Raw genomic sequence first — 12,249 nt, 5'->3', positions numbered from 1 at the left:
TGGAAGAATAATTAGATCAGATTGAGAAAAATAACACATGGATTTTGGTTCCCCGGCCTAAAAGTAAAAATGTTATTGGAACTAAATGGGTTTTTAGGAATAAATTGAATGAGGATGGTCAAGGTATAAGAAATAAGGATAGATTGGTTTGTAAATGACATTCTCTGAAGGACGGAATTGATTATGGAGAGACTTTTGTACATGTAGCTAGGATTGAAGCTGTAAGATTATTTCTTGCCTATGTTGCTTATAAAAACTACAAGGTTTATCAGATGGATCTTAAATGTGCATTTTTGAATGGGGATCTTGATGAGGAAGTTTATATTGAAAAACCTGATGGTTTTTCACTATCAGATGATACAAACATGGTTTGTAGGTTAAGGAAAGCTTTATATGGATTGAAACAAGCACCTAGAGCTTGGTATGCAAGGTTGGATAAATATCTTTTGAAGCTTGGTTTTACTAAGGGAAATGCTGACAGTAATTTATATTATAAAATCATTGATGATGATATACTAAGTATTGAAGTATTTGTTGATGACATTATTTTTGGAGGTGAAGATAATTTGTGCATAGAATTTTCTAAGAATATGGAGAATGAATTTGAGATGTCTATGATTGGTGAGATGAAATTTTTCATAGGTTTACAGATTACTCAGATTGACAAAGGTATTTTTATCTGTCAAACTAAGCATGCTAAGGAATTGTTGAAGAAATTTGGTATGGGAGATTCTAAACCGGTAAGTACTCCTATGATTACAACTGAGAAATTGACAAGAAAAGATGTTTCCGCACCGACAAATCCTACAAGATACAAATCTATGACTGGAGGTCTGTTTTATTTGACTTAGAATTGGCTTGACATTATGAATGTTGTTTGTATTGTTTCAATATTTCAGAGTGATCCTAGAGAAAATCACGAGAGTGCAGTGAAAAAGATTTTTAGATACTTGCAAGGTACATCAAAATATGGTTTGTGGTACCCTAAGGATGATGACTTTACTTTATGTGCATATACAGATGTTGATTGAGTTGGAGATGTTGATGACCAAAAAAGTACTTCTGGTGGAGCTTTCTTTCTTCGAAAGAAGTTGGTTTCATGGATCAACAAGAAGCAGTCATGTACTTCTTTATCTACTGCTGAAGCTGAGTATGTTGCTGCTGCTACTAACTGTACACAGGGTTTATGGATGAAGCAAATGTTGAAGGATATAATGGTGGATTGTGATGCACTAGTAGTTATTAACTGTGATAACTTTGCTGCTATTGATATATCAAAGAATTTGATATTTCATTCTAAGACAAAGCACATTTCTATCAAGTATAAATTTTTGAAAGAAAAGGTGGAAGCAAATGAAGTTAGATTGGTTTATGTGAACAAAAAAGAGCAGATTGCAGATATTTTCACTAAACCTTTGCCTAAGGAATAATTTGAGTACTCGAGAGACAAATTGGGAGTTTCTGCCCCTCTGGTAGAGACTTGATTGATGTTGTTTGACATCAATCCAGTATGCATTATCAGAGATACTATTCATTTTGACACTGATGTAGGGATGCTATTGCTTAGGGGGAGTAGTCAACTTTGTGATTCGATGGTTTATGTTTTTGCTTTGATATTTTTGTCATATTTGTGGCATTGTTGTCAAAGTGGGAGAGATATTGATGTGAAAAAGAAAAAGTAGAAGGGGGAGAGATATTAAAAAGAAAAAGTAAAGGGGAGAGATACATGTATAATCTAGAGCTTTACAAAGATATTATTCACAGGGGGAGTTTGGTCTTTGTTTTAGAATTTCAATGCTATATCTTTGAGCTGGAGACTGTTGGTTGTCTTCCATTGGGGGTGACTTGTTTGGCATTTCTTGGTACTTAGATGTTTTTCACATCTAGTGTTGCCATCAATGCCAAAGGGGGAGATTGTTGGCCATTTGGTGGAATTGATTATGTGTTGCATTGATGTTTTGTCATTGATGCCAACACTAATTGTTTGGATGCTTTACCGACACCCTTCTGGTCCTGATAGGTTGAGTGGTTTCTGGTTGATTTGGATCCGGCATGATCCGATAGGCTCTAGTATAGTTTGCTAATAGAATTGGCTTACTCATGATACTCATGTTCATATTCAGTAAGCTATTTTTGGTTTGGTGATCAGATGCTATCCTATTTGCTTAGAAGCTTGGTTTCTGGTTTCGGTGAGGGTTTTATCGGCAAAGCTTTTGATGAAGATCTTTGATGAATTGCATAAATGGTGTTAGTGTAGCTTCTAGTGTTTTTTCAGGATGCTGTTGGTAATCATGTTCGAGACTTGGCGGATGGAGATCATTGTTGTAGCGTGTGGACCTATACTAGGTCCCTGTTGATCTAGGTTATGGACCGACTTTAATGTAACGTGTGGATTGGACCTCTCAATGCATTTTTGGGATGTCTTATGTGTTGGATATTATTTGTTTGGTCTAAGGCCGACATGGTTTGTAATTATGTAATTGGTTTATTATTTGGTGGCCAACCTAATTGTTTATGGTCAAGGGTTTGTATATATAGATGTAAGATCTCATTGTAGATCACATACGGTAGAGATCATAGGAATGGTAAATGGATATGTAATGTGCGAATAATGCAATATCATTTAGGCAGAGGATTTGGTCGATCATTGGAGATCGAATTGGGTTTATGTAAGAGGATTTAGTCCTCTGGTATTGAGCTTAACCAGAACTGTACTTAGGCATAGGAGATGCTATCTTTTGGAGTTCAACACTTCTCCGGATTGTAGTATGGATTTCTATGTAGTCAGTGAGGCTCCTTTTGTGATGAGCAGTGCGCTCTAGGTTGTTGGCCTTCCTGCAAGTGCAAGCTCCTCAATTGTAATTCACATACTTACTGTCGAAGTATTATCTGACTGTGGGTAGGGTTCCCACTATGTTTTTTCCCTTTACCGAGTTTTCCACATATAAATCTTGGTGTCATGTGGATGGTATTTATTTTGTGATTATTTTTTATGCTTAATTGGTTTAATTGGTATTCTGGTATTAATATTTTGGGTTTTGGTATTAAAGTTTTAATTGCTAATACTTCTGATAATATGTGACAACTGATTCAGCCCCCCTCTTAGTTGTCTTCCGGTTATTTGAACTGTCTAACAATTTCAACACTTTGTTGATGCAATAAATGATGGGAGGAAGCTTCTTAAGGATAATGATAGTAGATGGATCTCTTTGGATGGTCCAGCGCATCGAGTTTTTTAAGAATATCCATCCTTGATTGGACTATTTCACACAACTCGCGACGGATCAGAGCAACTAAAATTTCCTGACCTTCTTCGAAGGTTAAGTAATCTAGAGACACTCTTTACTTTAGTAGCTCTTCTGCGTATGCTAGAGGAAATAAGGAATATTATGAAGGCTGGCCAAAAAAGAGCTTTGTATATTGTAGAATATGCTACGCTGCGTAAGTTGACATGCATGGCCCTTGACAATCTCTATTGAAATCAGCCAACACTATCTGATGAAAAATTTGTTAAGTGGCAGAAACTCACAGATTTGAACAATCCTGATAACTTTTTACAAATCAGTGCAAACGGGGAGATATGTGCCAATGTACAAGGAGTTGAGATACCAATGCACTTCTATGCCATGGTTGACCCTGAGGAACCAGGAAAGCACCCTTGGAAGCAACTAGCAAGAGTTACAAGGGAAGATTTCAACAAGATTGTTGAGTATGTAAATACTTTTGTGAAGAAAATTGCCTATGATCTTTCCTCATAGATTAGAAGAAGATTCCCTCCTAACAACCTACTCGAAGCCATGTCTATTGTGTTTCCTCAATATTGGAGCCTCAATAATGCAGCTGATTTTCAAAGTAAGCTACTGACTTTGATAAAACAATTTTGCATATCTAGAGAATTGAATGGAGTAACTATAAATGGAATATTAGATGAAAATTGTCTTAGAGAGAAATCATCTCATTTTGCATATACTATGAGGGAACAATATGACAGAATGGAGAACCCTACGAAGAGGGATCAGTAACAAGGCTTTGGAAAAATATAGGTGAGAACTTAGTATTGTGTGATTCAATACCAGAATATTTTGAGCTTGCTGATTTATGTCTTACCATGATATTGTGTTCGGTGGAAGATGAGAGAGTTTTCAGTGCTTTGGGGTTCCTAAAATCAAAGCTAAGAAACAAACTAGACAAAAATTTGGAAAATTGCTTGAGGCTCTATACATCTAGGTATGATGTCGACACTTTTCCTTATGATAGGGCACTGAAAATCTAGAGGTCCAAATGTGAAAGAAGAGGTTTGGGTAACACTTCAAACCAAAGTACCGGTGGGAGTATTGAATCATGTATTGGACCTACTAGTAGCATTGAGTTGCAGTTCAACAAAGACATGCAGACTCAGAGTGAAGAAAACAAAGACAAGAATCAAGAAAGCTCTGAATTTGATGAGGATGAATGACAATTGTAAGAGATTGGTATTTATTAATCTTATTACTTTATCTCATCATTCATATTACAAAAGAATATTATTATGGTTGATAACTTGATGATATTTTATGAGTCTATTAACTTTTTGCAATTAGAATTTAATATTGATTTGTAATTGTATTTTTCAACTTTTTATTTCCAGATTTAAAATAGCATAATAAAAGACCATAATGTGTTTATTGATATAGAGATGTTTATTTAGACATGTTGAGAACTTAGATTTTCATTAATTATTTCAAAATATAGCCATATGATACAATTCATTCAATACACCACTCTGTGGGATTCTCCATGCAAAAGTCAATACAAAGTTTCAGAACCCTTTGCAAATGACCTTGAATTCCCTTTTATAGAAACAAGGGAGCAACAATACCTTCAGGTCAATTTGCAACATGTGAAGACTCAACATCAAAATCAATTACTAAAGCACTGAACATTGAATATATCATCCCGACTGCCATTAGTATCACAAACTCATCACAAATTTACATGGCCATCACAAGCCGGATTAGCAATTTAACAATTTAACAATTGCTACATGTCTCCTGTTCAAAAAACATAGTTCAAAATTAAATATTAATTCAAGCCATGACAAATTAAATATAGATAATTGCATGGCCCAAAACCTAGAAATCAAAAATAGAGAAATGCATAAATGTTAAAACTTGGGAGAATTTGAGAATACAAATTTATAGGCTGAAGGTTTGCATTGTGCATCATAGATTCATAGGCTATATTAGCAATAGCGAGTGCTAGTTTTTTCTTGTTCATAAAATAGAGTTATTTCAAGTGATGCCAAATTCTGAACAAAAAAAACATAAAACCTTGAAATTAAGAGTGAAAGCAGAAAACTGTGCAATACATACTATGATTCTTGAGATTTCCGTGCCAGTTTTTGTAGGGTGCTCCACTCTTCTTCTGATGGAAGGTCAATATTATTTAAACTATGGAAAGTCAACTGCAACTTCGTCAACAATCCCTATTTAGAAGAGTGACTTGACATCATTGTTTCACCCAATACCGCATTCAAAGTTGTAAATGGTTTGATGAATTCCATAAAGCTTTCAAGAGTTGTGTTCTTAGGAAGCAAAGTCTAAATCAGACTTCATTTTTTTCTCCATGCTTTTTTTGTAAGCTTCTTTTTCAATGAATTTATTTGATGGGTCAATGGACTTAGGCAAACCAAGTTTAATCAAAGTAGTTGTCTTTTCTTCCAACTTAATATCTTTTTGCCACCTTTATCCATAACTTTTGTTGTTTCCCTTAGTTTCTAGTATTTTTTAAGGATAGATGATGTCTTAAATGTGGCATCAATGTGCTTGTTAATTCCCTTGGATGCCAAATAGCTGTCACTGGTACTGTAGACTACTTGCAAAATCTATTTTTCCATATCCTTTTTTGAATAAACATGTATGCTCTTCTCAATGTGCCCTTTGATTTTTATATAAATTAATCTCAGACTTTCATTCAATTCAAACCATTCACACAACTTGTCACTCCTTTGCATTATTTGCCCCCAAATGGTTTCTTGTATATACTTTGTTGTATTTTTCATATTATCTTTCAATCTATCCTCCAAAGTTTTAATTTTATCATTTGCATTGTGCAGGTCTTCTTTCATTTGTGCACATTTTTTTCTTTCTTCCTCTACTTCCTCTTCCAAACGTTTTTCTTTTTCCTTCTCATGATCCAATAGGTTATGTATTTTTCTTATTTCGGCAGCAACACTCATAACTTTTGTATAATTTTTAAAAACTAGCTCTTTCATCATCAATTTTTTTACTGCTTTTAGCTAGTTTTCCCCTCAGTTCCTTCAATTCTGCCTCCATCTTTTCCTGCTCTTCAATTTCTACTCCAGAGTCCAAATTTTTTATCCTTTTCCAGTTAATAATTGCACTTGTTATCTACTTCTTTCCTCTTTGATTTTCTCATTTGCCAGGTCTGCCTATAACTTTTCTATTTATTTCTCCAGTTTATTTTTCTCTCTCTCCATCTTTATCAGTGAAGTGTAGACCAGTTCGTTAGTCCTTTTTGACACACTAATTTTGTCCACATTATGTACTTTGGAAAAATCCATTTGGAGTGTACTAACTTGAAATTCAAAGGGATCTATCTGACTGTGTGGTGGATTTTTATCTTTATTTGGGGGCATAACAACCATGAATTCCATCATATCTTTGCGTGGGTCATATGTTGGAAATACCCTGTTCCTTGCAAGTTGTTCCTCTAAAAATTCAATTAGGGCAACCCTCTGCAATGCTGTCTTTTTTCTTTATTTGCATTTGTTGTGTGCTCAATTTTTTCATAGTAATCACGAAATTGAAAATCTGGGCTTGCTAAAGCAATTGGATGTTTGAAAGGTGAAATAGCAGAGGCTCCAATTCCACCTATGCCTATGGCTTTAACTAATGCATTATGAGGAGTACCACAACCATTCCTAATCCTATCCCACTGTCACTTGCATGTGTAGTTTTTATATTCTTTTGAGGGGTCTGTTATGAAGCTGAAAATGATAGTTTTGTAGTGGTAGTGGCACTTGATATAGGATTCTGAATAGTATGAGTATCTACCACTAGTGGCCTCTTGCGATAGATATTTTGTTGTTGCACTTGTCCAACACCAAGACAACTAGTATCAGTAGTAGTACCCATGCCAAACCTACCAATCATAGTGGCACTTGACTGAACACTAATAGGAATACTATCCCCAGATTCCCCACCAGTGGAAGTGGCACTTGATTCACCACCAATGGGAATACCATGATGTGGTGGTGGTTGTGGATTTGAACCTCTAACAAATGCAAGTGGACTTGGAGGGTAATGAGTAGTACCTTTTCATGATGAATATGATGAATCAAGTGCAATTATTGGTTTAACATGAGCTTTTGATTTTGAATCTAATGGAAGTTGTACCTCAAGTGGAAACCAAATGCCTTCTCCTTTGGGGCCTAGACCACCACCTTCAAAACCCAGTTTTTCCACAATGTTTGCCCCTTTGCTATATTTTTCTTTCATGGAATCATTGACTCCACAAGATATTGTAGGGACTGTAGTAGTTGTTGGAGTGGCCTCAATCTCATACTCATTTTCATCATCACTCTTGTCATATGTTGTTGTGGGATACTCCATATTCCACAATTTTCTAAACTCTACATCCCCATCGATTGTCTCAAATTTTACACTGGTCTTTGGTTCACCGAGATTCTTCCTCATAGTCCAAAATCTATTTATTTTGGTTTGAGTCCAAAGTACGTCTGTACATTCTTGCGGGATTGTTTTTGGAATAGATTTGTTAGATGGATTAGCAGATTTTTGGTAGAAATTGTAGGACCTCTATTTTGGATGCCCTCCTTTGTTGTCCTCTATGTGTGCAATGCCATAATTTGTGATGACATTTCTTCTATTGAAATGTTATTGTCAGTGGAAATTTTATCCATATCTTTTTTTACCTCATCCCAGGAGTCCATGTTTCTAATATTTTTTAGCAATGGCTTACTTTCATGTTGACATAAAGCTGAAGAGTTCCCATTTTTCTTAAGCCTTGCTTGAATTACACCGATTGGATCATACTGCCAGAGGCCCTCATCATCAAAGCTAAAAACTATCAAAACATCATGTGCCACATTGAATGCTTTTCTCTCAAATGTGAACCCTCCACATGAGAAAGGCAAGGAAGGAAATATACTCTTCTTTGCTAACCATGAAAGTGCCTATCTGTCCTCTCCAACTGCCGTACATATTCCAATGCAAATACCCTCTTTGTCACATGTATTGGAAGTTTGTAGGGTTTTACTGCTGATCCATAAAACCTTAACACGGTGTATTTTTCCATGAAGAACCAGTCAACCAATTGTATTTGGCTTTCGAGTTGAATGCAATCTCTACAAGGGACAAACAATCTAGGAATTGGAGTGCTTGTAATTTCATTATACATTGGTGCCAAAAAGAAGTCTACAAAATGGTTGTAGTTCTTTATGTTATCATGCATCCTTATCTTAGGTGTCCATTCATATATTGGACACTCTATTCTATTCCGAGTCTTCTCATCAATCTTATAGTTCGCAATGTGAAGATTGTTGGTCTCAAATATTGCACGATACTTGGATAGAAGAAGATAGCACAAGTAGGATGAGAACCCAAATGTATTACAGGAACCTTTTTTTATCATTAGTAATTATTTTTGCATGGATTGAACAACGTGCTCAAAAAAAAAATATCTTACTAGTTGACTTACACAATGGCTATTAAAAATCATTTCAAGAAGGCTAGCACCCACTTCCCTATCATTTTCCAATCCTAGGCAAAATGTTAGCAAGGAAATAGTATCCCGAACCCAATGAACAAAAACATTACAATTATAAGGTGGCTTATGATTCCGATCCAATGGAGTACCACACATTATTAGAGATCTCATAAATGAATCTCTATGGCTTGGATCGAGACTCTCATAATTCTCTACTGGCTTTCCTAGGTCAATGTGGACGTTTGAGTTTTGTGCTTCAAATCCTAGGTTCAACAAATGAACAAATTCTCCTTCCTTTATGGATAAAATTTCCTCTTTTGTATTTTTATTGACAATTGCTTTTTTATCTTCATCATATTTTTTGGCGCAAACCATGACAAATTCAGGGCAATGGAATACTTCACGTAACACCATGCTTCACAATTTAACATCCCACAATGCGATTTTATTTGTTCTTTGTTTTAACATTGTGTTGAAAATAGTAAATTTTGCTCTTCTTGGATCTACCACCTTATTAGACAATGCATATCTAATTTCTATGATACACTTTTCACTATGGATAGCAGGGTCATAAATATCATGGTATTCATCAGTGAAACCTAGTGTTTTAACCAGTTCGGTTAGGTATATTTTTTATTCACTTGGCTTCCTGTTGAACTACTCCTTCTCGGTTTCCCCATTGCTGTTATTGTTAATAATTTAAAATAATGCTAGATACAATCCTGGAAATACTAATCCTCAAATTGAACCACGAGATTCAAAAAATAAAAAAACACAGAATGTAGGCGTTCTAGATTTTTCCCAAAATTTCTATTTCACTAGATTGACGCAGACAGACTCTGTTGCATTCATCAATTTAGTAGTTGTTTCTGAATCTCCCTAGATTTACTGGTTTGTCCATGAAATGAAATACGATTATGAGTCACTTATTTTGAAAACACTGAAAAGTTCAAAAGTAATACCTAAAGGGAAAATTTTCTAGAATCTTGTTGTAATTTTATAAATTATTATTAATTTCTATTCGCCACTGAAGGACAAAAAATTCATTGCTTTAGTCTAAATTATGAGGATAGTGGACATGTCACCAGACTCGAGTGACGAGTCACTTTTTCGGACTTTTTTCAAAGTCTTTTTAATCCTTTTCAACTTCCGCTCGAAATAGAGCTTAATTATAGTTAATTAAATGTAAAACATTCAATTTCGGGTTAAGTTCTCAAAAATGTGTTTGCTTCCCATATTCAGGCCAAAATCCACCCTAAGTCGTTGATTTGTGCTCATCCAACAGATGATGGTATCTGTTGTCAGTTGTCGTGGGTCCCAGGACTTTTGCCATTTTTCAGCCATGCCACCAGACTCGAGTCACTTTTCGGGAATGGTTTTGAAGACTTTTTAATGCTTTTCAACTTCTGCCCGAAATAAAGCTTATTACAGTTAATTAAGTATATAATTACAAATTTAGAATTTAACTATACTTAATTAAATGTTTATTGTTTATGGAGGTCTTCTGTTAGAAGTTTGCAAAAAAAACTTATTGTTCCCACATTCTGCCCGGAATACACCTCATGTCGTTGAACTATGCTCATCCAACAGACGACAATATCCTTTGTCAATTGCCATGGGTCCCATTATACATAGGATTTCTGCAACCCAAATGCCACATCACCTAACACTTCATGATCCCATGGGCCATAACCTTTCTTTCCTATGAGTATTTAATGACACGCGTTTTCGGTGAAATTTTGCAAAAAAATTTAGAGATCCCACATTTAGCCCAAGATACACCTTAATTCATTGATTTGTGCTCATCCAACGAATAACAATATCCGTTGTCAGTTGTCGGCCGTCCCATTATCAATAGGATTTGAATATGAATTAAATATATACTTTAACTATGTAATTTCAAAACTTGCATGATATTTCATTTTTTTATTAATAATTTTTTTATTGTATTACTTGGAAATAAAATATTGCAAATATGCAAGTATAGGTGGTATAGTAAAACCACTAGAGTTCTACCACCACAAAAACACCCCCAAGGGCCAAAACCACCATTCCCAACAAAAAATTAAACTCTACTACATGCAAAAACCCAAAAATTTTAATTCAGCGTACCAAAATTTGTAGTAGACATCCCCTCATACATACAAAGTCATCGAGAAAATAGACATGGAACAAAAAGATACAAACAAACAATACCAAACACCATCAACCATAATAGGATTAACCCAAAAACAACCTGTACTTCGGGTCATCATAGAATTCTGAGAGCCGCTTCATTGCTTGGGTAGTCTTGGTTCTCGACCACAACTCTCGACCCACCTCTACACGTGCCACTTCATGAAGGACCGTTAAAACCTCATCACACTACATCAACCTTGCAAACATTTTGAAGGTCTTCCACTTGTGCCAAGAAAGAGCTCTGCATCTTTCATTCAAATCATCATCAACCCATCGAATGAGTGGTAGCGACACCACCAGACCAGCCACCCCTACCTCAGGAACAACGCCCACCTTCAGGACCACATGAGAACACACACTATCCAGATTTAACAGGTAGTGCCCATCAATTACAACTTTCAGGGTATTTTTTACCTTGTCCACCTCGTCCTCAAATTGGAAACCCCAAGCGGCAATCAATGAATATGCCTCCATGTTTGTCCTATAGTGATGACCTACATGGACAATTTCCTCTCTCAACAACATTTTCACACTCTCGTACAACCGCTCATCCTTAAACAAGAACAAACCTTCTAGCCTCCTATCCATAAATCATCCGAGAAATGGGACTAATTTCTTATCAGTATGGAAGGAGAAACTGGCTTCCATGCTGCTTAACAAACCCAAAGCAATGTTGTAAGTGCAAACATTACGATACCAAGACTTCCAATCCACCCAAGATTTAAACACCTCTCACTCAATTCTAATTTCTAACATCCAATGGCGACGGTCATCAGCATTAATCACAAACTCTGCCATCATTCCTCCACATGTACTAGTTCAACCACATAATTTGTTTGCACAAGCCGACATTAAAGCCGCATACAGGCTAAATGTTAACCATTCACTTTCAGTGATTTGCGTACCATAAGGCAATATCATTGCATATCCATTGTCAATTCCCGTGGGTCCCATTATACATAGGATTTCTACCACCCAAACACCACATCACCTAACGCTTCATCATCCCATGGGCCATAGCCTTTATTTCATTTCGGTGTTCAATGACACGTATTTTTGATGTTCAATGTACATGTACCTAGTTAGTTGGACTTTTTTTTATATTGAAATTATGCAAAAAAAATTACAATAAGTAAGTTGGACTTTTAATTCACTTGTTTTTCGCGAGATAAACATCTTTTTTTATATATATTTATAATCAATGATAATCAATGATAATCAATGTACAAATAATTAATGGAACAAACTGGATTTTTTTATATATATTAAATATAGTGGAAGAAACATTACATAAAAAAGATCACAGTATTAAATTTATTTCCATTGTTTAACAAAATATTGAAA

This window comes from Cryptomeria japonica, chromosome 2 (genome assembly GCF_030272615.1).
Source record: "Cryptomeria japonica chromosome 2, Sugi_1.0, whole genome shotgun sequence".
NCBI lineage: Eukaryota > Viridiplantae > Streptophyta > Pinopsida > Cupressales > Cupressaceae > Cryptomeria > Cryptomeria japonica.
This window is presented reverse-complemented; position numbering follows the sequence as displayed.